General features: G+C 41.6%; 1 protein-coding gene across 2 annotated transcripts in view; it reads left to right on the top strand.

The window, feature by feature from the left end:
* Positions 1–25,964, top strand: part of SHC3 (SHC adaptor protein 3) — a 162,787-nt gene that overhangs the window by 69,199 nt on the left and 67,624 nt on the right. The gene's annotated exons all lie outside the window — the stretch shown is intronic.

Consider the following 25,964-nt stretch of genomic DNA (forward strand, 5'->3'; position numbering starts at 1 on the left):
ATTGATTGAAAAAAGTTTATTTGTTAAATATTTATGGTATAAAATATAACATTAAAATAAATGGACCCCAAGGACCATAGAGATTTCTACATATAGTCAATGCACTTACATGGGCTGACATGGTGTCATAGAATGAACATTCCAAGATAAAAACATAAGGAAGGATTGTGCCTTTGTAAAACGAGCTGACTGCCGGACACAATTTACATCTAGAGTCCTCTTTGGGGTGACTAGGATTGTTTTACAAAGGCACAATCCTTCCTTATGTTTCTATCTTGGAATGTTCGTTCGTTAGTTGACTATATGAAGAAATCTCTATATATGACTATAGTCTTACTTGTACTCCATGTATTCACATTGTATCTTTAATAATATTATAGATGCACAGTTGTGAGTTCCTGAAGAACACCCCTAAGGAAAGAATGTAACTAAAATGCGTCGGGTGAAAAAACGCATTTATTTGTGTGCTGTTATTTTTTGGTATCCACACTATAGATCTGTATACTTTCCTATATACTGGTCCTTAGGGTCCATAATTTTAATGTTATATTTTGTACCATAAATATTTAACAAATAAACTTTTTTCAATACATTTTTTGTTGTGTAGATATTCATGCCTTTAAAGTCCACTTGGGTGATTTTCTCTTTTTGTTCAATTCATTGGACGTGGCATAATATCTAAAGAAACACTTTTTCCGACCTCCTCATTTTCTCTTCAACAGAAGTCGGCCGTTCAGTCGGCTTCTGTCGTAGCGGCTGCTGTACACACGGGCCGAACATCAACCAGTTTCTGTTCAACCAGCCGATGCCGGCCAACATTGTGGTACATTATGCATGATACAAAAGAGTAGAGTGGGCTAACACTGAGCAAACATAATAATTTCAGGAATTTTTATGTTGTTTTTTTTTTCCATTTTAATTTTTTTTTGATAATTACAGCTAATAAGCCAACATAAACTATTTCAGATTAGCTACAATTACTATTAAGCAATAACAATAACCCTATAAGAAAAGATCTGACTGTTGACTGTTGGAATAACAGCATTGGGAGTGTTAAGCCGCGTACACACGGGCGGACTGTCTGGCCAACTAAGTCCGTCAGACAATCCGACAGACAGTCCGTCCTACTTTTGAATGAACGGACTTGACCACACACGATGAACAGACAGTCCGCTGAAAGCTTGCGCGATGACGTGTACAGCACGTACGACGGGACTAGAAATACGACGTCCAATATACTGCAATGCAACCTTCGGCCGTGTAAATCCTTTCTGAGTATGCGCCATACTTAGTCCGTCCAACTTGCCTACTCACGAGCGGACTGTCCGCTGAAGCCAAAGTTGGACGGACTGTATTACGGAAATTCCGAAAGACTTAGTCCGCCAGACTGTCCGCTGAAAAAGTCCGCTGAAGCCCACACACGAGCGGACTGTCCGCTGAAACACGTTTCAGCGGACTAAGTTGGACAGACAGTCCGCCCGTGTGTACGCGGCCTAAGTGTTCCATCCTCATATAGCAATACGCTTACACATTTCATTTGAAGAATGAAAGATATGGATTGTGCACAAAACAGAAGAACATTATAAAAGGACTGAAGACCTAACGGCAAGATAGTGGATCTACAGATTACCCGCAGTAACTCCAAAATTTGGTTTTTAAAGTAGCTGTTGGGAAAGTGTCAAGATGATGAAAGGTAATTAATATTGCTCAATGCATGCAGTCTTTGGCCTTGATTCATCAATCTGCAATACTATTTAAGTATGTTAAAATAGTACTTAAAGCATGCCCTATATACACTTTAACCTGCATTGAGTACTACTGCAATTTGAGGAATCATAGGCTTTGTTTGTTTTTACAGTAGGTCACAAGCATGTTGCAATAGCAATATCATATACAGTTACTGTACAGTACTTTGTATTCGGTACACTGCATGGACTTTATTATATTTATACACTGCATCTGTACATTAGAGTGTTATATTATACAGTACTTTGTGTACAGCACATTGCATGGTATCTGTTGTGGATGGATACTGCATGGCTCCTTTACAATATATACAGTATTTTGTATTTATAATTTTTTGATTGATGGTTTTCATCACTCCTTCTTCTTTTTTATTGCAGAAGAATTGCTTAAATCAATAAAAGCATATAAATGAGAGATCAGAGAAGAAAAAGGTGGGTGTTGCTGGAAAACATTAAAGCGTTGTGCAAACTCTTGGCGCTATATAAATCATGTATTATAATAATAATAATAATAATAATAATAATAATCAAAACCGGTCTTTCTTTTTTTTGCATTTAAGTTTTTAGATCATTGATAACAATATTTGCGTTAAAGTCTATGTGAAGGAAAAACTTTTCTTGGTTTAGGATATTGTGGGGAACTGCTAGATGCTGTACCAAGTTTTTTCAGTCTGTGTCCCAGCTGGATATACACTATATTGTCCAAAGTATTGTGACTCCTGCCTCTACATGCACAGGGACTTTAATGGCATCCCAATTTTAGTCCGTAGGGTTCAATATTGAGTTGGCCCACCCTTTGCAGCTATAAGAGCTTCAACTCTTCTGGGAAGGCTGTCCATAAGGTATAGGAGAATGTCTATGGGAATATTCGACCATTCTTTCAGTAGCGTATTTGTGAGGCATTGCTGTGTATGAGAAGGCCAGGCTCACAGTCTCCGCTCTAATTTATCCCAAAGGTGTTCTATTGGGTTGAGGTCAGGACTCTATCCAGGCCGGTCAAGTTCCTCCACCCCAAACTCACTCATCCATGTCTTTATGGACCTTGCTTTGTGCACTGGTGCGCAGCCATGTTGGAACAGGAAGGGGCCATTCCTAAACTGTTCCTTTAAAGTTTGGAGCATGAAACTGTCCAAAATGTCTTGGTATGCTGATGCCTTAGGAGTTCCCTTGACTGGAACTACGGGCCAAGCCCAACCCCTAAAAAACAACCCCACATCAAATTCCCCCTCCACCAAATTATTTAGGCCGGTGCATAAAACAAGGTCCATAAAGACATGGATGAGCGAGTTTGGGATGGATTAACTTGACTGGCCTGCACAGAATCCTGACCTCATCCTGATATAACATCCTGCATCTAGCAAATACTGAAGTTCCTGGGAAAATTTTGCCTCATAATGCACCAGTGATTGTGATGTGAAGTGTCCAATTGCACACAGCAAGCACTTCCATCTGCCACTCTCCTCCATTGACATTGATCGTGGAGAGAGGCAGAGGTATGCTAAGAGGGAGAGGAGATGAAGTAAGCATAGAAGAGATGATTCATGCTGCGCTGTTCTCTTGTAGCACTAGAATGATGTTGCATTGAGGCCACCCACTGATCCAATGGGGCCCAGTACAGGAGTACTGCCAGTAACCCCCTATCAGTGGCCCTGGTGAGAGAACACTGTCATTGAGACAAGTAAGAGGACATTATTCATTTTGTAGCTGACGTGATGGCAAAAGTTCAGGGTAAATCATCAAATAGTGACAAATATTCAGGTGATAATGGTCAAAGGTGGGAAGGGTCCTCTTAAAAAAAAGAAGAATCAGCACAAAGGACACATCATACTAACTGTAAGTTATGTCCTTTGTGCTGATGTTTATGTTTTTCATTTTAGCTAAACTTATGCTTGCCATACAGTAGTAGATTTTCATACAGGAATAGTCGTACAAACGTTCAGATGAAAATTCTTTGTACAATCGATCAATGGTCTAATGTCATTCAAAAATGTTTACTTACTTTTAACATTCAATCTTAAAATGAATGTAATTCTTGAACAAAAAAACACATACACTGTCTGAAACTTTCTTAATTTATAAAACATTTTCCATCCTGGTCTTGAATTTCTTTGTAACCGTGGTTGAAAACAAACATTGATTTGACTCCCCTCCCCAAAATTGAACAAACATTCTTAAAATGAAAATCAATATGTATATGGTCAGGATTAGACTTTAAAACAGCCATTCTCAACCAGGGTTCAGTGGAACCCTGGGGTTCCTCCAAAGGTTGCTAGGGGTTCCTTGATCTGTAGCTGACGAACCACTTATTTGATGATGCCTACAGAGTTTAAGGTTCAGCATCACTTAGCAAAGCCAGCAGCATGACACCAAATATCATTTTAGCTGTCTTTAAAGTGGAGGGCCACCCTGAAAAACAAAAATACATTAAAATTTAGCAAAAAATCTGAAAAAAAAAATGAAAAAAATATGTTTTTTAAACTTACCAGAAATGCCTGTTGCTAGGCATATCATCCTAATCTGCCTCTTCCTCCTCTGCGGTGATCTTCGGTCTTCTCTCCTCCGTGCGGCGTCTTCTGGGTAATGGGGCGCTGTGTGTTCTGGGAACTGTGTGTCCCAGAACACAGCGCGCCCCATTCACAAAGCGCTGCGCGACTTGCGCATGCGCAGTAGGAAACGAGTTAAAATGGCGGCGCCGGGACCCGAGAGCCGAGGGACGGGTCAGCCTCGGGCGGCCGACATCGCGGGCGCCCTGGACAGGTAAGTCTGCTTATTAAAAGTCAGCAGCTACAGTGTTTGCAGCTGCTGACTTTTAATTTTTTTTTTTACTTTCAATATATTTTTATTTATAATGCAAGGTAAGACAGTAAGAAAATATCACAAATAGTACGGTCAGTGAACAAATAAAATCTGAAGAATATGACCCCTACCCTACACATTAGCCAGGTCTACCAACAGTAAAACATGAGAGTGTAGCTCCTTAAAACCATAAGTCAAATAGACTAAACGTAATCAGTATAATGATAGACTGCACATTACAGAGTAGCCCAGAAGAGTATGGTGCTTCGCCAATCAAATTCACAAGCATGCCCCACACTCTGTCAGACCCATTTGGATCTTGTCCAGAAAACCTTTTATATCTGTATTATCAGGAATAATAACAGAGCAAAAAACAGAGCAGGGCAGAGGGGGAGGAAAAAAAGAAGAAAAATAAAAAAAAAAGAAAAACAGGGAGGGGGGAAACTCCCCTACACCCCCCTTCCACAAGGAATGACCTCACAGAGTTACGCCTGACCTTTTCCAAGTTATAAAAATATCTTGTTAAACAGTAAATATAGAGAAGAAAGAAAGAAAAAAAAGGGGACAGAAAGGAGAGAAAGAAAAGAAAGAAAAAGAGGAAAAAGAGAGAAGAGAGAAAGAAAGGAAAGAGAAAGAGGGTCAACCAGCGGCAAATCACAAGGGAGAGACATATTTGATCCACGGATCCCAAATCATGTTAAATTTCTTGGAATTATTACGAAGGGTCCAGGTGAGTCTATCATTGACCATGATCCAGTTAAGCTTAAGTTTCACAGAGTCAAGAGGAACCATCGACTTCTTCCAATATCTAGCTATAGTTATCCTAGCAGCCAGAATTATATATGTTATCAGTTTGAAAGATTTCTTGGGAACCCCATCAGGAAGCTTTTGAAAAAGCGCTACCTCTGGGGCTCTACGAATATTGACCCCAGTAACCGTGTATATAAGGTTAAATATACAAATCCAAAATCTAACTATTATCGGGCATTGCCACCAAATATGGCACATTGTACCCACCTGACCACACCGTCTAAAGCACATGGGGGATGCTGATGGATGCATCTTAGCTATCCTGGTTGGCACTAAATACCATCGTAGTAGAGTTTTGTAGTTTGCCTCAATCAGTGTAGTATTAACAGATACTTTAGATAAAGCATAAGCTATATCCTGCCAATCAGGCAGGTCAAAAGTAAGATTCAAGTCCCGTTCCCAGTGGGTCATATAGGGGAGTTTAGTAAGTGGATCCGTAATAGTAGCATAAATAGTAGATATACTAGGTCCTTTGATTGGCAAGATAATTCTTAATTTTTTTTTTTTTTTTTAAAGCTGACTCTCCTCTTTAACCACTTCCCACCCGGCCAATGTACATATACGGCCGGGTGGGAGCTCTCTACTTCTGAGTGGACTTCCCTGAACGTCCTTCAGAAGGAGGGGGATCGCGTGCGCGCGTGCCTGCGCAGCGGCGCGATCCCGATGCGCTCGTGTCACTCGGACACGGCGCATCTCGGATCGGCAGGAGGGCTCTGTGATTGGCCCTCCTGATCACATGACGGCCGTGTCCAATCACGGCCGTCATGTGATGTAAACAAACAGCCAGTTGCTAGGCAATCGGCTCCTCCTCTCCTCACACAGAAGTCATCGCTGAGGAGAGGAGAGCAGATCGCTGCAGCCGGCTGATGATCAGTGAGAATGAGCTGTTTTTTACAGCTTTTTACTCACTGATCACCAGTCTAGTGTAAACACACAACACACTACACAGTATAAACACAATGTCGCCACATATGTCCCAAAAACACACATGTCCCCAAATAATAAAAACACATGTCCCTAATAATAAAAACATGTCCCCCACATATGTCCCACTAAAATCACATGTCCCAATGATTATCTGTACACATATGTCCGTGATCACCTGCACACATATGTACATGATCATTTGCGTACATATGTCTGTGATCACACAAACCAATTATTATACACTTAACCAAATTTTTTTTACCAAAAACATGTAGCAGAATACATTTTGGCTTAAATTTATGACAAAATTCGATTTTATTGGATAGAAAAATAGAAAGAAGAAAATATTGTTTTTTTTTCCAAATTTCTGCTCTTTTTTCGCTTGTATCACAAAAATAAAAAACGGAGTCGTAATAAATACCACCACAGTAAAGCTCTATTTGTGCAAACAAAATGATAACAATTTAATTTGGGTACAGCGTAGCATGACCGCGCAATTGTCATTGAAATTGTGAGAACGATGAAAGCTGAAAATTGGGCTGGGAAGGAAGGGGGCGAAAGTGCCCTGTATTGTAGTGGTTAAGGGTGGCATTCTGAACAGAACTATAAGGGCGGCGTTCTTCTTATTGACCACCAATATAAGGAGCATTGTTCCTATTGAACCCTGATGATTTGGTTTTAGTAAGGGTTCCTCAAGAGATTAAAATTATTTTTGAGGTTCCTCTAGAGTTAAAAGGTTGAGAAAGCCTGCTTTAAAACAAACATTTATTTTGTAAATGTTTACATAGATTGACGCTATGTATAAAATATGCAGCTAATAATATGCTCACATGTGCATAATCAGAAAACAAAATTAACAAAATTCTGCCCCAGTTTTTCCCCAGAAACCCAGCTATTCCATCATTGGGCTGTCAATTGTATCCTACGTGTTAAAGTGTTAAAGACTTTTCTGACTTTCCTCTGACACTCATGTGTCACTGTTCCTGTATATGTGGAGGTGGTTAGAGATGGAGATAAGGGCCTAGCTACTGACTTTTGACAAAAAGTCAAAATGTGTATATCAGTAACAACATAATTTATTATGCCTAAATTGCATGTTGTGGGAAAACACACTGAAATAGCTTATGGAGCAGACTATATAAATCATTACATGCTTTGGGTATGGAAAGGTGTGCTTTAAGCAAATACTATTGATGTGCTCACTAAAAATACCCTACTTTGCTAAAAAAAAAAAAAAGGTTTCCTAATGATAAAATTTATTGTTTCAAGTATGTCATTTTTTATACTTAGTGTATATGGATACATATGAAATCACATTTGTTAAATGTCTTTTACAGGACTGTTGTTGCACCAACATGCTTACACTGCAAATGGTCCTACACTCGTCTGGACAAGAGAAATAAGGATCAGTTCTAATATATACATCTATCAGTACTCGAACTATAGGGGTTTCATGGAATGCAGCTGCCCTAAAGCAGACCCAAGCCTGAAGACCATGTTGAATTGCTGTTCTTGTGGATGCTCCAGAAGTGTCCTCTTGCTTAACAATAATGTATAAAGGTTAAATGATTGTGTCATCACAGTCAACACAATGATTTCAGCATAGTATTGGATCCTTTGGAGTAAAGGTACAGTATGATCTTCCATGTGATTGCTAGAATTATTATCATCATTGTAAATGTGTTTTATTATGTTAATCACTGAAGATGAAGCCACTCTTAAAACGTCTGCATTCTTTACTCAAGCTTGCTTTTATTATAATCTGAGAACAAAAAAAAAAAAAAAACGGATTTCCTCTATTTCACTAAATAAATCAAGACATTTACATTGTTGTATTTTTCTTTTTTGTATTACATAGTATTAAAACTAACATTTATACAGAAATGCACACCAATTAGCCATAACAGTTTGACCACTGACAGATAATGTGAATACTATTGTTAATTTTGTCACAATAGCATCTGAAAGTGGGTGAGATATATTAGACAGCAAGTGTACATGCTGTCCCTGAAGTTGTGTGTTGAAAGCAGAAAAATGGGCAAGCAAAAGAATATGAACTGGCGACAGGATCATAGGTCATTCTGTTAGGATGGATGAAATCATGTGATTTATGACCCAACCCTCTGGTGAATGACCTGCCATTTTAGTTTACTGTGATGTATAGTATAAAAGTTGGTTCACAATCATTCATGCTTTTGGCTCTTAAGAAGAAGGGTTGTCCTTTGAAATGCATAAGTCGTATTGAATGCTCAAAGGTCTTCCCATGTCACCAGTCTAGCACTGTGGATCTGAAAGCAATCTCATCTTTTCTTTATGATATGCTTGTCATGATCATGGGTTTGTGAGTTTATTACTTGTTTTATTATTTATATTATTATTATAATACAGGATTAATATAGCGCCAACAGTTTGCGCAGTACTTTACAACATGATCTATTTAATATATTTGTATGGCGGCAATGCACTAGGTTGGTATGCTCTCTCTATGTTGTTTTAGAATGCTATTTAAAAGGTTACCCATAGTCCTGAGTGGGCAGCAAGACATGTCTACGATATTTCTGTAAACCAGAGAAGCGGTCATTACACCAAGCTCTGAGACATCACACTTGAGCGCAGGAGGTAGATTTTTTTTGAGGGTCATGGGGGTCCAAGGCTCATTGATACATGTGGGGATCAAAGGCTAGTCTGTGTAGTCCAATCCAAGAGATACTGTAGCTCAAATTGCTAAAAAAAAAAGTTAATGCTGGTTGCAATAGAATGGTGTCAGAACACACAGTGCATCACAGTTTGATGCATTTGGGGCTGTGCAGCTGCAGACCAGTCACAGTGCTCATGATGACCCGTGTCCACAGCCAAAAACATCTACAATGGGCACATAAGCATCAGAACTGGACCATGGAGCAAATGGAAGAAGGTGGCCTGGTCTGAGGATTTCAAGAATGGTTTCCGGAATACAGCTACAAGTTTGAGGTGTTGAATTTCGAAAATCTCCAGATCTCGATCTAACTAAACAACTGTGGGATGAGCTGGAAAAAACATTTTGATCCATGGAGTTCGCACCTCACATTATAGAGGACTTAAAGGATTTGCTACTGGTTGCATGGTGCCAAATACCTCAATCGGTTATGGTGGGTGGTCATAATGTTATCGGTGATCTGTGTATAGTTATTTTGCAAGCTTAGTTCTCCTTTGTGGCTGTAACTGTGGATGGGCCGAACGGACCCCTGTTTGGTTCGCACCAGAACTTTCGAACACTGCAAAAGTTCAGACCCGAATATCAAACCCCGATAAAGCCAATGGGACCAGAACGTCAAAAAGCAAAAGTGCCCATTTTGCCATTTAGAAGGCTTATATGCACGTAAATGTGCATACAATGGTTAGAGGAGTCCAGGAACAGCAAATTCTCCTGCGCTCTGGTTTCTTGGTCTTTAAATGTGATATAAACAGTATGGAATGGTGTAGTCACTACGTCTTGCAGCCCTCCTTTAGAACATTGGGTGTTCAAATACTAAAAAGAGAGAATACAAAGAAGGGGAAGGCGCACTGACCTAGTGCATTACCATAAAACAGCTTTATTTAAAATTGAATGAAATAGCAAAATGGCTACTCACAAACGAGTATTGATCACAGGCAAAATCAATACAAATAAGTCCATCGCACCAAACGTTTGGCGACTCCAGACCAGATGTCCGAGGAATTTGATGAGTACCTCTACGGAAATGGGTAACGCGTTTCGGGAGTGACCCCCTTTCTTCAGAGCCAAAAAGGAAAATAGTCCTTTTTGGCTCTGAAGAAAGGGGGTCACTCCCGAAACGCGTTAGCAATTTCCGTAGAGGTACTCATCAAATTCCTCGGACATCTGGTCTGGAGTCGCCAAACGTTTGGTGCGATGGACTTATTTGTATTGATTTTGCCTGTGATCAATACTCGTTTGTGAGTAGCCATTTTGCTATTTGATTCAATTTTAAATAAAGCTGTTTTATGGTAATGCACTAGGTCAGTGCGCCTTTCCCTTCTTTGTATTCTCTCCTTAGAGGAGTCCAGGTCCTGCCCTGGGGGACATGTATCAATAAAAAAAAAAGTTTGTGAAAAACGTAATTTTTAAATGATCAGTGATTTTTTGATTTGTAAAGTGAAAGCATAAAAATGAAAAATTCATTCCTATAGAGTGCCTGGAGGGTCCCCTTAGTCTACCTGTAAATTGCAGATCTGTACGATGTCTAGAATATGCCGTAGCAATAATTGCATTTATAAAGCCAAAAAAAAATGAAATTTTGCCTGCAGGCTGCCTTTATTTTGCTCAGTAACAGCTGGGGAGCCAGTGTGTATGATGAGGCCACAATGTAGTGCACTGGGAACAAGATTAGAGATTTTTTGGACACATTCTAGTGTCACTTTGACTTTGGTGGCACCTTTCCACCGTAACCCTATAGAGGTAATCTTGATGAAAGCAAGAATTGACCTTACTGTAAAAAAATGCAATGATATGCACCTGTCTAACAGGTGTAGAAAAATTACTCTTTGGGTGTTGGGGGTGCCTTCCCACTATAACCATATAGAGGTGCTTTTGATGAAGGCAAAAAAATGCAACGATATGCACCTGTCAAAGAGGTGCTAAAAAATTGGTCCCCATGAAACCTATACCAAAAACATTCTTCCAGATGAAATGATTGAACACCCTCAAAGCTAGGCAGCCTTGAAGTCCTGCAGAGATTCCACATCCAAAAAGACTTAATAAGTGGCATCGGTATCAGGGGCTTCATAGCTTCATAGTAAACCAGGACTGATTCATTTTTATAAAAGTCAAACAGTCCAAGGAGTCTGTGGACAGACACGTTCTATGATCAGTAATGAAACCTCTTGCAGCACTGAATGCCCGTTCTGCAAGCAAGCTGGATGCAGGGCAGCCCAACAACTCAATAGAATACTGGGCAAGTTCTGGCCAGTGGTCTATTCTCATGAACCAGTAAGTCAGTGAATCATCAGCTGGAAAGCTCTCCATCTCTGTTTTGGCCCTGAGGTAATCGTCCACGATGTCATGTAGATGCTGCCAATGGGATGTGATAGCTGACAGCCCTGGGCGGCGAGGACTAAAAAAAATTTCAAAATGCCTCACTTAGGCGGATGCCTTCATCAATGCTCCTCTCTTGACCAACAGAAGACTCAAAACTATGTTTTCCACGACACTAACCTACTGGAGTCAGGAAAAACATTCAATAAAATCCTCTTTATCGTGTCCTCAAGAGATTTTATCTTCTGCAGTCTCTGTGGGGACAGGATGAGTTCTGAGACCTTCCCCTTATAATGGTGATCAAGGAGGGTTGCCAACCAGTAATCATTCTTCTCCTTTATGCCATGTATTTTTGGGTCCTTTCGCAGGCTTTGAAGCATGAGGTTGCCCATGTGCCTTAAATTAGGCTTGAGAAGCAGACTCCTTGGGGTCACTCAGGATGACAGTTTCTGGAACTTTCTCCTCCCAGCCACGTACTACTCCCAAGGGTTCTGGGGTTGGAAAGCCATTGCTTACAGATTGACGCATGTCTTCCTCTTCTTCGAAGCCTATGAAAGTGTCAGAATCCTCTTCCTCATCCTCCTCTCCGCTCTCCTCCTGTGTGTTCTGTGACATAGGTGTCTGGATAAAGTGGGCCTTGAGAGGAAAGGAAGTCCTCCTCTTCCTTCTGCTGCTCCGCCCCCAGTGCCCTGTCCATAATGCCAAGGCCTGACACATGTGTCAACTTTCCCTGTCTAAGGGCAGACAGGAGGTTTGAGCTATTATCGCACACCACCATTCCTGACTTCAGCTGGTGTGGTGTGAACCACCTCTGGGCCTGTCCCTGCAGAGCTGCAAGAATCTCTGTGGTATGGGTCCTGTCCTCTAAACAGCTGAAGAACTGCATGGCACCTTTTAGCCTGACTCATGCAATAGCCCTTTGAACGCTTAGGGGGGACCTGATGTTCATAGAACAATTCTGCAGAGGAGGGCATAGAGGAGGAGGAGGAGGGGGTAGAGCTCACAGGTCTGGTTTTAATCACCACTAGCTGTATGGAGATGTGGGGGCACAACAAGCTGCAGCACTGAGCCCTGTCCTGCATCCTTTCGAGTTGCAAGCAGTGTTACCCAGTGTGCTGTGAACAAAATATATCGTCCCTGCCCATGCTTGCTGGACCACGTGTCAGCAGTAAGATGGATTTTACAGCTGACTGCCTTGCCCAACAATCCCAGAACATTCCCTTCCATGTGATGGTAGAGAGATGGAACGGCCTTACGTGAAAAGTATTAGCGACTGGGAACCCGCCATTGTGGTACAGCACATTGGGTGAATTCACGGAAGGGGGCAGAATCCGCTAGGCTGAAAGGCAGAAGTTGGAGAGCCAACAGCTTTGACAAGCTTGCATTTAGATGCTGGGCAGGTGCGTGGCACAGACTGTAAGGAGGAGTAGGAGGGACAGATTTGTGCCCCTTTTGTGTGGCTTTTAGGTGCTCTTGCCAACGACTGAGTGGTTGGATGTTAAATGCCTTGTTAAGCATGAGGTATCCAAACGGTTGGTGTTTTTTCCATGTTTGATGTGCCTGAGACACAGTTTGCAGATCGCAACAGTGCGATCTGCTGCAGATGTGCTGAAAAAGGCCCAGCCAGTTGAGCTTTGGGGAGTGGGCCGGAAGATAACAGCTGCAGAATATGATAGCATGGGGTGGGTGCTCTCTACTCTTTCTTGCTGTCGGCCTTCTTGGGGCTGTGCCGCCTCACCTTCAGTTTTCACCTCTGCTCTATCTGGCACCCAAGTATCATCATCATCTTCATCATTTTTCCTCTCTCTCTCTAGACTCATGTTCCTGTCATCATCAACCTCAGAACCAACATCTGAATCCAGTAATGGCTGGGCATCATCAAAGAGCAAGTGGCTGACACTGTGGTCAAATAACTCAGCTGACTTCCAATGGCTGATATTGGGGCTATGGCAGGAATAGATGTAGACAAGGAGGCAGGTTTATCCACTCTGGAAACTGTAGGGGACTGCACACTTGTCTCTGCTTGCGTGACAGAGGATGAGGAGCATGAGGAAGGTTTAGTAACCAGTCCTTCACCTCCTCTGCATACTGTGGCTGGATAGCATAGGCAAACTCACTAAAGAGAGGAAATGATGCCCTGCTTGAGAACTGACCACCGCGTCCACCTTTGCTTGTGGACACATTTGTTGCTGGCTCCCTTACAGTGCCAAGGGAACGTCTGCCTCTCCTTGTTGTCCTCCCAGACATTATTGGGAGGGGGCAGTGCTTATAAACAAATGTAAAGAAGAAGTTGAAATCTGTACATAGATGCCCACAACTATATGATGTTAAACTGGCAGTAACGCACACAGAACTATATGGCATTAAACTGGCAGTAACACACACAGAAGTAAATGGCGTTAAACTGGCAGTAACACACCCAGACCTATATGGCGTTAAACTGGCAGTAATGCACAGAAACCTATATTTGGCGTTAAACTGGCAGTAACGCACACAGAACTATATGGCATTAAACTGTCAGTAACGCACAGAAACCTATATGGCATTAAACTAGCACTAATGCACACAGAACTATATGGCATTAAACTGGCAGTAACACACACAAAACGATATGGCGTTAAACTGACAGTAATGCAATCAAATAGATGGTGTTCAACCGTTACTACACTGACGCTATCTGAACTGTCCCTACTCTAACAATACACTAATGTAAAGATTACTGACACGGTCTCACTACACTACACTGAAACTATGAGTGTCCCTATTCTACACTAATATATGTTTGAATGACACTCTCTACACTACAGTGAAACTATCTGAGCTGTCTCTACTCTAGCTGCACACTATGTAAAGCTGAATGATGGTCTTCCTCACTACACTTACATTTTCCCTAGACTGACACTAAACTAATATTCTACACTGACAATTGAAGCAAAATAGCACTGTATAGCACACTAACTAATAGCGCTGAGCAGAGCCCTGTTCTATCGCTCTCCATGCCGAAATCACACTGAAAATGATTGCCATTGAAAGAATACTTTTTTAATGTGGGGCGGGAATGAGCCATGCTTGGATATAGACATGATGACAGTCATGACTCTGAGAGTGTTCTGTGCCCTGATTGGCTGAAGCTTTCACTGCTTCATCCAATCAGGGCTTGCAATGCACTGTTCAGCACCGCAATGCATTGTGGTTGAACCGTTCGCCCATCCCTAGCTGTAACAGCCTTCTCTCTTCTGAGAAAATTTTCCACAGTATGTTGAAATGTGCCTGTAATATTTTGTACCAATTTAAGAAAAAAAGTATGCAATCGGGTACTGATGTTAAACGAGAAGTTCTGGCTCAAAATTCAGTGTAATGTGAGTGAGAATATTCAGAAGGGTTATAGTCAGGGATCTGTGCAGACCACTCAAGTTCCTCCACATTAAACTTGCAAACCATGTCTTTATGGAGCTGGCTGTGAAAAAGTCATACTAAATAGTAAATCAATAGAAAGTATATCATACTTACTCTTAACTCACTGTGATGCACCTGGTAATTCTTTTGTACCTTCTTGAGAATTTATGGAAGCCTCTATTGACTCTTTGCAGAAGGCTGCACCTTACTTTCAAGTCATAGCTGGGCTAATGCCCCTACCTGGTGAAGCTAGCAAAATATTGTGGGAACATAATTTTTCCCTGTTTGACCCATACCTTTTAATAACCTTTTTTAACATGTTAACCCTTTCTCTTCCTGTCCTTGTTATACTAGCCTTTTCTTAAGTCTAGCTTGGTGTAAGTAATCAAATATTGTATGAGGTGTATCCAGAGTGCAATATTGTTAGATACATTTTATTAATGTGAAAAATAAGGCAAATATACCACGCTGTCTACAAAGGATGTTAAGAAAGCAGCTAGCACAGCAATGGATCAATTGCAAAAATTAGAAAACATGTGGAAGATAAGTGCAGCGCTAAAAAATGATCTCAAAGTGAACTGAAAACAATATAAAACAGTGTACATATGCATATAAAAAGGTGCATGAAAATGATCTCAGAGTGAACTCAAAACAATATGAACAGTGTGCAAATACATATAAGTATAAAGTGAAATATACAAATATGATAAACCTTTAAAGGAAAAATGATATACCAAGTGTCATATCAACAGATGTGTAGATAAAAATTATATTATATGAATAATGTCCAAAATAATGCCCAAAAAAAAGACAAATCCTTAATAATGAAAAAGATTGTGGGAGTAAGCCAAACAATAAAAATATCCAAAACGTGATTCAAAGTAGTTGACACTTGAACTGAGCAACAGTCTAGTATAGAAAAACGTGCCCAAACTTGCTGATAAGTGATTCACCACCAGAGAGTCAAAAGGCTTACCAGAGAGATTGAACCCAAATAAGTATACACCTAATGGGTCAATCAGGCTTGTAGGGCTACACACCCAAGGGAAACTGTCACAATGGACACGACCTCCAATCAGAAGACCAACTGTGACTATGAACCTCAATGGGGTAGGTATTAGACAGGAAACCGGGTGGATGGTTTCTCTAATAAAATATATTTATAAAAAGGAAAAGAAAATAGGCACATAGTGTAATTCCAATTAGAAATTGGAAATTATTTATTTGTAAAAAGGAGGAAATATACTCACATTTTAGTTGATAAAAAAGAGCTTAGAATAAAAGAAAGGGACTTCAGCAGAGCGTCCCGACATGTTTTGTCTCACAAGACATCATCTGGGGTGCTCATCTGCTGTAGGCACTGTACTTGTATAGTAAAAAGGTACCTTGGTAATGAGCCGCAGCACCAGAAACCAGGAATACCATTTGCGCATGCAATAGGGCCAAATATGATGGCTCTCCAAAAAATAAATGAGAAGTGCCTATATATAAAAAATAAATAGAGTCACATCACTGAAACTTAAAATGAATAAGGAAACTCCACCGTCCGAAATTGGACAAAAAATCAAGCCTCCATAGGAGGGCAGGTAAAGTAAAAATAGAATTTGCATAGGGCAACACCATGAGGTGGGACCTATAACACAGGGTCGCCTAGCAATACAATATTGAGTAATATATAAAACATGCATATTGCCCTAAAGATGCATAATCATCAAAGAAGTATAAAAAACAAGATAAGAAAAAACCTTAAAAAAAGACTAGACTACAATTACACACAGAATTCGAAATAATTAAAATAAGAAAAGTAAATGGTAAACATTAACCCTTATTGATGAAGGTGTTAATGTCCCACTCGCCATTCAAACCACGCAGAGAGTAGGACTGCAATTCATATATCCATTACATTTCCAGACATGAAACACCTCTAGTCATGGCACCCTCTCTCCATGGGGGGATATATTTATCAATAATAATAAACTCAGAGCCCTGTGGGTCGCAGTTATGGTGTTCTCTGTAATGTCTCGGCAAATTGTGCTTAGTGGTGCCACTTTTAATCTTAGCAATATGTTCTCTGACCCTAGTGGTAAATGTACATATTGTCCTGCCCACATATTGCTTGCCACAAGGGCATGTGATCATATATACAATATATTTAGTAGCACATGTACAGAAAGGATTGATCAGATAGACTCGGTTAGTAACGTTTGATTTAAATTCTGTGGTTTTACATCTCCTGTGTATGTTAAGTTGACAAACTATGCACCTCTTACAGGGATAATAACCAACCAAATTCTGAAAGAGGGAGGGACGTACTGGGGGGTTGATAATATTTGGGGCAATTTTACCTTGTAAAGAGGGGGATCCCCTAAAGGTAGCCCTACCCTGTTCTGGTAATATAGAGCCCAAAACACGATCATTCCTTAAGAATGTTCCAATGGCGATTAATAATGGCCTTAATCTCTCTATGCTGAATCGAGAATGTAGTGACAACCATTTAAAAGGATCTTCAAGTTCATGTCGAGGTTTGATTGTTAGTAAAGAACTCCTCTCAACTTGTACAATATTTTTTAGTTCCAAGTCGACAGCAGCTGGATTATACCCCTTCTCTATGAATCTCTGTTTAAGAATTGAGGCCTATACTACAAAGGTATCTATATAAGAACAGTTCCTACGCAGTCTCAAAAATTGGCTGCGAGGAACTGAACGGAGCCAGGATCTATGGTGGAAACTATCTGTGGGAATAAAACTGTTGCGGTCTGTAGGTTTAAAATACGTCTGGAATTTAAATTGATGTGAACTAATCTCAAACTCCAGATCCAGAAAATGAATTTTACTAGAGCTTGATTCTTAGGACAGAGAAATACCATGATCATTCTCATTTGAAGAGGAAAAAAATAGTTGCAGAGATTCTGGGGGCCATCCCATAGGAGGAGAATGTCGTCTATAGATCTGGCCCAAAGGTTGAATGATGGTCTGTGTTCAGAATAGTTGGAGATAAAAATCAGTTTCAGTCACGTGACTCTCTATTTATTTTTTATTTATAGGTACTTCTCATTTATTTTTTGGAGAGAGGTGATTGGCGTCATATTTGGCCTCTTGCGCAAGTGGTATTCCTGATTTTTAGAAATGAGGCTTGCCCTGCACATGGCTGCGTTCTTTGTGGTGGCATTATATCCCTCTCCAGAGTCTGCATTGCCACTTATTCCACTCCCTGCTTAGCATATGGTTCCGTCTTGCGTAGTTGCAACGCTTCCGTTCCTAGCCTCTTCACAACGCGGTTTGGAGCGCATGCGGTGGCACCATTGTGCTTGTTCCTGGAAGTGTATCGGCTCACCTCAGCTGGCCTCGGCTGTACTCAGGCAGGGGGGCGATCTCAGCTCACCTCGGCTGGGCTCGGCTGTGCAAATGTATTATGTCTGCAGCCTCTGGCCATGTCCGTAGCCTCTGACCATGTCCGCAGCCTTTGACCATGTCCGCAGCCTCTGACCATGTCCGCAGCCTCTGACCAATTTTGTAAATACCGACCTACTCGTTCTCTTCGTTCCTCTCAAGACCTCCTGCTTTCTAGATCCCTCGTCACCTTCTCCCATGCTCGCCTCCCGGACTTTTTGAAAGCCTCTCCAATCCTATGGAATGCCCTACCCTAATCTGTCCGCTTATCTTCTACTCTATTAGCTTTTAGACGATCCCTGAAAACCCTTCTCTTCAGAGAAGCCTACCTTACCCACAGCTAACAACTGTTTTTTCATTTTCTCCATTAGCTCACCCCCCACAGTTATTACCTTTTGTTTCCAGTTGACCCTCCCTTCTAGATTGTAAGCTCTAATGAGCAGAGCCCTCTGATCCCTCCTGTATTGATTTGTAAGTGTACTGTCTGCTCTCATGTTGTAAAGCGCTGCGCAAACTATTGGCACTATATAAATCCTGTATAATAATAATGTTCACAGCCTCTGGCCATGTCCCCAGCCCCTGGCCATGTCCCCAGCCCCTGGCCATGTCCCCAGCCCCTGATCATGTCCACAGCCTCTGATCATGTCCACAGCCTCTGATCATGTCCTCAGCCACTGATCATGTCCTCAGCCTGTGATCATGTCCACAGTCTCTGATCATGTCCCCAGTCTCTGATAATATCCCCAGGCTCTGACCAGGTCCCCGACCTCTGATCATGTCTGCAGTCTCTGATCATGTCTGCAGCCATGTTTACAGATGGAAGAGTGGATCTTCAACAGGAAGGGGTGTGGCAAATTTAGATGGGGGTGCCTGATTTTAGTCTTGCCTAGGGCAGCACAAAACCAAACTACACCACTGCTTATACTGTATGGTGGACCAATGTACTTCACTCTCTCAATCACCATTGACTATTTGAATTCCTTACATGCTGCTAGTATTAGTAAACAGATAGGAAGGTATATCATTGTAGCGTTACCTCCAGAGTAGCCGCTTAAGTTTTTTCAGTCCGTTACTCTGCTTCTCAACCCCAGTAACAGTCTCACACAATGTAAGTGCAATAGACAATGAGAAACGCACACTTTATGATATAACACAAAAATTGTTTTTACTGCACTATTTTTGTGGAAAAATAACAGACAGTAACAGTATATATACACGTAATCAACAGGAGAGCAATAACTGAGATTAAGAGCAATATAGCTCAATACTATATTCAGGCTGCTTTCAGGGGATTCCAAACCTAAGAATGTCCCTTAAGCACGCTTAAATGGCAAATAAATCACAATATGACAGTTTATATTGGATTGGTTACCTCTACTCAAATTAGACTCTATGAGTCCAGGCAGTAGGAGAGCAGAAGACTGACCCTCTTTATGTCAGACCTCTCTCTTCTGTCTCCTGACACCACAGGCCCAACGACAAACACTGTATTCAATTCACTATTAATAGCTTAACTTCCCAGATAAACTGTCCCGCACACCCACTGCATATCCTGAGCCCTGAGTATATTTGTGTGGGTCCATATGGCTCTAGTAGCTTCAGTCCTTTGGAGAAAGATGAGGCTTTGTATCTTCAGCTAGCTATTCTCATTGGTCCAATTAAACTCCTGAAAAGCAGGGCCAAGCAACACAACTGGCCCGGATTATCAAGTAAAGAATGCAGGCTCTTCCTCAGCAAGGTGGAAGAACAATGATGTATACAGTGTCTCTGTGAATGGATGGCCTTATCCTTTAGCCCTGTGGCACCACAAATGATAGCAAGATGGCTAACAGCAATGATGTCTGTATACAGTGTCCATTTAACTCTGTGTGCAGTGTCCTTGTTTCCTGCAAATGGGTGAAAGCCCTCTCACCCAATCCTGCGGCCAAGGGCCAAAATTAACATCTTGGTACAGGCAGGCTATTCTAGGGACCCTACTGGTCATCTCACACTGGGACACTTCACACCGTCAGTGCAGGTGCATCTGGATATGCACCTGGGATCCCCCTCTCTCAGGCTGGATATCCCGACTGGCTGTGGAAGCCTGAGATCATGCGGTGGACTGACCTGGGAGGCAGACTATCTTGCCTAGGTCTAATCTCTTCCCTCGCCTTGTGTTGTCTGAAAATCCCTCAGCAAAGCAAGATGGAGTCTTTAGTTCCTCTTCTCCAGAGTATGCTGGCTCTTGTATTTCCTTACAGTTCAATCTAAATGTGAAACTTGAGTCCTGGAACTGCAATTTCATTTATGCTTTGCTCCCTGGTGGTAATCACTCTGCTGAACAGAGTCTTAGCTGGCACTAGAGGGAAAATTTTGTAGAGTGTCTTCTGATACTGCAGGTAAGATAGCGAGCTCCCTGCTACATCATATTTACTTGTTTTACATGTTTTTTACATTTCTTCAGTTGCCTCCTGGTCTTGAGGCTAAAGCAAATTATGTCATACATTCCAGGAGTCTTCAGGAGGGGAGGAGGGGTTTCTCAGCTAAGCACACCCTGTATGCCTCAGCTAAGAACAGATGGGTTTCAGAAAGTAAAAACTATATGAATCACCTGCCTTTACTCAAGATGGCCACAGCCAGAAATGCTAGGGGAGTGTTTTTCAAAGTGTTTAGAACAGCACCACAGCAAAATTACATTTCTAAAGGAAAAAAAGTAATTTAAAACGGATCACAACTATAATGAATTGTCGGGTCATATAGATAAAACTCATTGAAAAAAACGGCATGGGGTATTATGGTCAGGACTCAACTGCAAATTTGCATTAAAAGTAGATATGACAGATCTCAAATTAATATTTAGTATTTTCAATTCAGCCAGCAATTGGCTCATCCCTCATTAACCTCCTCGCGCCCGCCCTATAGCCGAATTACGGCCGTAGAGCAGGCGCGTTCGTTTGGGCGGTCGTCCCTGGACGGCCTGATGTTTACTTCCGCAATGCGCGCCGCCGCGGGCGCGCATCGCGGAAGTTCTGTGTTCGCCGTGTCCCCCGGGGACAGGCAAACACAGATCGCTGTAAACGGCCAATCACAGCGGCCGTTTACAGCGTGATCGGCGTGTCCAATGGGAGATGATCTCATATGTAAACATATGAGATCATCTCGCAGCGCCGCTCTCCTTCCTCGCACAGACAGTGCGAGAGGGGAGAGATGAACGGCTGCAGCGGCAGCCGTTCTGATTCCGGAAAAAAAAAAAAAAAAAAAAATGAAATAAAAAGTGCCATCCGCCCCCAGCAGTGCCATCCGCCCCCAGCAGTGCCATCCGCCCCCAGCAGTGCTATCTGCCCCAGTGCCATCCACCCCAGTGCTACCTGCCCCCAGTGCCATCCACCCCAGTGCTACCTGCCCCCAGTGCCATCCACCCCAGTGCTACCTGCCCCTAGTGCCATCCACCCCAGTGCTACCTGCCCCCAGTGCCATCCACCCCAGTGCCATCCACCCCAGTGCTACCTGCCCCCAGTGCCATCCACCCCAGTGCTACCTGCCCCCAGTGCCATCCACCCCAGTGCCACCTGCCGTCAGTGCCACCTGCCCCCAGTGCCACCTGCCCCCAGTGCCACCTGCCGTCAGTGCCACCTGCCGTCAGTGCCACCTGCCGTCAGTGCCACGTGTCATCAGTGCCACATAGTGCCATCTGTCATCAGTGCCACGTATCAGTGCCATTTGTCATCAGTGCCACCTGTCAGTGTCACGTGCCATCTGTTGTCAGTGTCACGTGTCATCAATGCCACTTATCAGTGCCATCTGTCATCAGTGTCACGCGTCATCGGTGGCATGTATTAGTGCCATCTGTCATCGGTGGCACATATTAGTGCCACGTATTAGTGCCATCTGTCATCGGTGCCACGTTTCAGTGCCACGTGTCATCAGTGCCACGTATTAGTGCCACGTGTCATCAGTGCCACGTATAAGTGCCACGCGTCATCAGTGCCACATATTAGTGCCATCTGTCATCAGTGCCACATATTAGTGCCATCTGTCATCAGTGCCACCTGTCATCATTGCCACGTATCAGTGCCATCTGTCATCAGTGTCACGTGTCATTGTCCTGGTGCTTCAAAAGTGTAATAAATAGTCAACAAGTTAGATGTGTAACTTATGTTCCTAGAACACATGATGGCGCTACCTGCATGTTGGGCCTCTCTATGTGGCCAGGCTGTGAAAAAGTCCCACACATATGGTATTGTAATACTCAGGAGGAGTAGCAGAATTTTTTGGGGGGTGTCATTTGTGGTATACACATGCCATGTGAGAGAAATAACCTATTACAATGACAATTTTGTGGAGAAAAAAAAAAAAAAATGAAAAATCTTAATTTTGCAAAGAATTGTGGGAAAAAAATGACAACATCAAAAAGCTCACTATACCTCTTACTAAATACCTTGGAATGTCTACTTTCCAAAAAGGGGTCATTTGGGGGGTATTTATACTTTCCTGACTTGTTCGGGTCACAAGAAGCGAGATAGGTCACCAGTACATCAGATGTGATCAATTTTGTGCGATTCGCACCACAGCTTGTAGACTCTCTAACTTTCACAAAGACCAAATAATATCCACTAATTTGGGTTATTTTTACCAAAGACATGTAGCAGTATAAATTGTGACCAAAATTTATGAAGAAAAATTAATAATTTGCATAATTCTGTCACAGAAACAAAGAAATATGCGTTTTTTTTCAAAATTTTCGGTCTTTTTTCATTTATAGCGCAAAAAATAAAAACCCCAGAGGTGATCAAATACCACCAAAAGAAAGCTCTATTTGTGGGAAAAAAAGGACAAAAAATTCATTTGGGTACAGTGTTGCATGACTGAGTAATTGTCATTCAAAGTGTGAGAGCACCGAAAGCTGAAAATTGGTCTGGGCAGGAAGGTGTTTAAGTGCCCTGTAAGCAAGTGGTTAAATGGCTATGTCTAAGGCTTTATTGAGAAACCACATTCATGACGGGAAACAACTTGTACTTTGCCCTCTCCTTAGCTAACCCATTGCTCCGGGAATCTTTTGCTATCTACTGAACATCTCCTTGTAAAACAAGTATATAAAAAACAGAAAGCATTATAATTTCCCTTTAGAATCTTACAGTAACTAAGTTAAAATATTTCTAATGTCCAAATTTTCTTTTATTTTTCATAATTGTTAGGGTTTCGGAACTTTTTCAGATGTTCATAGCCGTCCTGTCCCCAGTAGGGAAATTTATTTCGCAGATAGTGAAAACCTGTGTTCACATAAAATCCTGCTATATTTAATCTATTATTTAAGTTATTGAATGTATCCACTGTTGATAACAGGGAGCAAAATGTTCCTTGATCCTTTTTTTTAAAGGAAACAATTACAATTTGCTCTACTCTGCCCTTTTAATAAAGTGCATACAGTATAGACAAAAAACTATTACAGTAAAATATGTCACAAATAAGTATCGCCCCACTATGCCTTTCTGATAACCACTCCAGAAACTGCTGCTGCAGTAAATACAGCTGGAAAAAAAACTTATTGTCACGTGTTATTTTCTTACCTTTTGCTGCCAGACCATTTTTTTTAATTTGTTTACACACTATGACTGGATTCGAGTAAGTGCTGGGGTGGGCTGCTGCACCCCCCCAGAATTTAGTTGTGCCCCTCAGTCTTGCCCCCCCATGGACATTATGCCTGGCCTGCTTAGCTCATTTCCCCATCCCAGCACTCCTGCCAGGGACAAGGGTGTGGACGAGGAGGGCAGCCTGGCGCAATGAACTAATAAAGTGAACAGTGAAGTCCCAAAAGGAGAAATGACAGCGGCAGAGACTGGGAGGAGGTGAAAGCCTGCACCAACTGCCCCCGCCCACTGCAAAGCCCAGCGCTCCAGTGAGCGGTGGAGGGGCAGAGCTCTGTGCTCACAGCAGACCCGAGAATTGATTGATTGGCTGTCTTTGATCGCTCAGTTCTTTATGTGGAGCCGGCGGGGATAGCAGCAGAATCGGATCAATGCTGTGTTATCTACATAGTTGAGTATGAATGTTTATTTTTTGTATTCCATACTTCTCTTTTAATCTGATGCAGTTGTTAGCATAATTTGCATTTGAAAAAAATGTGATGGATGACAACAGTTCTTTGTAAATAAACGCAAATTGGTTCCCACAGAACTAAATTATTATGCAAAAGTCTGTTTCAATAATGTGGAAAAAGAGGCATATGCCACAGACTCACTGTAATAGTAAATAGGGATGAGTGAACGATTCGGCCTGAGCATAAGTTCGGGCCCGACTTGTTCTGCAGAACACCAAATAATATGCGGTGTTCGGGGCAAATTCTAAAGCCGCCGGAACACAGTTAAAGTATATGGGATATTAACACGAAAAAAAGTGTTCATTTTAAAAGCTTATATGCAAGTTATTGTCATAAAAAGTATTTGGGGCCGGGTCCTGCCCCAGGGGACATGCATCGATGTAAAAAAAGTTTTAAAAATGTCAGTTTTTTTGGGAGCATTGATTTTATATTCCTTTACATTTTTTACCTGGGGGTGTCTATATTATGCTTGTAAAGTGGCACATTTTTCCTGTGTTTAGAACAATCCCTGCACAAAATGACATTTCTAAAGGAAAAAAAGTAATAAAATAATAATAAAACCACAAAGTCCATTTACCTTCTATCTCTACCGGGCCAAAGGGCCTGGTAAGGGAGGATCCCATTCCATTTTTTTCACTGACTTTTATTTGTATTGCCAGGACCGACAATTCATTATAGCTGTGAGTACTTTTAAATTACTTTTTTTCCTTTAGAAATGTCATTTTGTGCAGGGACTGTTCTAAACACGGGAAAAATGTGCCACTTTACAGGCATACTATAGACACCTCCCAGGTACGAAATTTAAAGGAATATTTCACTTTTATTGTTTCAATTTAAGCATTATTAAAATCACTGCTCCCGAAAACTTTTTTTTGCATTGATACATGTCTCCTGGGGCAGGACGCGGGTCCCCAAACACTTTTTATGACAATAACTTATAATTATAAGCATATAAGCCTTTAAAATGAGCACTTTTGATTATTCATGTTTGTGTCCTATAGACTTTAACGGTGTTCGTGTGTTCTGGCAAATTTTTTGCCTGTTCAGTATGTTCTGGTGCAAACCGAAATGGGGGGTGTTCGGCCCATCCCTAATAGTAAGCCCACGAAGATATTTGTATTTAAAAAATCTTGGCTTGTGAGCTCGTTGCTACTGCAAGCCAACCCTTAGAAATCTGGAAAGCCAGGAAAACACTTAAACTTTCAGTTAAAGGAGTTCTGTAGTCACCACATACTCAGCAATATAATTGTAATACAAGCAATAGTTATTTTTGACAATCTAGAAATCTCCTTTCATGATGTGAGTTCTGCCTGTCCGCTGGCCATCTTTTTTCACAACTTACTGGATTTCCTGAATGCTTTGCAGCTTCTCCTCTGTTTACTTAGAATTTTATAGGGGATACAAAGTAAGTTTAGAAACTTCAAGATTGATCAGATTAATAGGAGTATATTAATCTAAATTTTGAATTTAGATATGCTTTTAAGGAGACTGTGAGCCTAAATATACCTTGGCAAAGTCCAACTGTTAAAGGAGAAATGCTGGGGTTGCCATTAGTGGCCTCAATCTGGGAATAATTGTTACCTGGCAGTCTCCAGGTGCAGAATTTCTGAGACCTGGAATACACTTGCTGCAAATAAAATTCTGAGAAAAGTTGTAATTTCATGTCTTGTTTCTTGTTCTTAACCACTTGACCACTGGGCACTTAAACACCCTTAATAACCAGACCAATTTTCAGCTTTCGGTGCTCTCACATTTTGAATGACAATTACTCAGTCATGCAACACTGGACCTATATGAAATGTTTGTCCTTTTT

This window comes from Lithobates pipiens, unplaced genomic scaffold, assembly GCF_037356315.1.
Source record: "Lithobates pipiens isolate NorthernLeopardFrog02 unplaced genomic scaffold, aLitPip1_a1.2 Scaffold_11, whole genome shotgun sequence".
Lineage (NCBI taxonomy): Eukaryota > Metazoa > Chordata > Amphibia > Anura > Ranidae > Lithobates > Lithobates pipiens.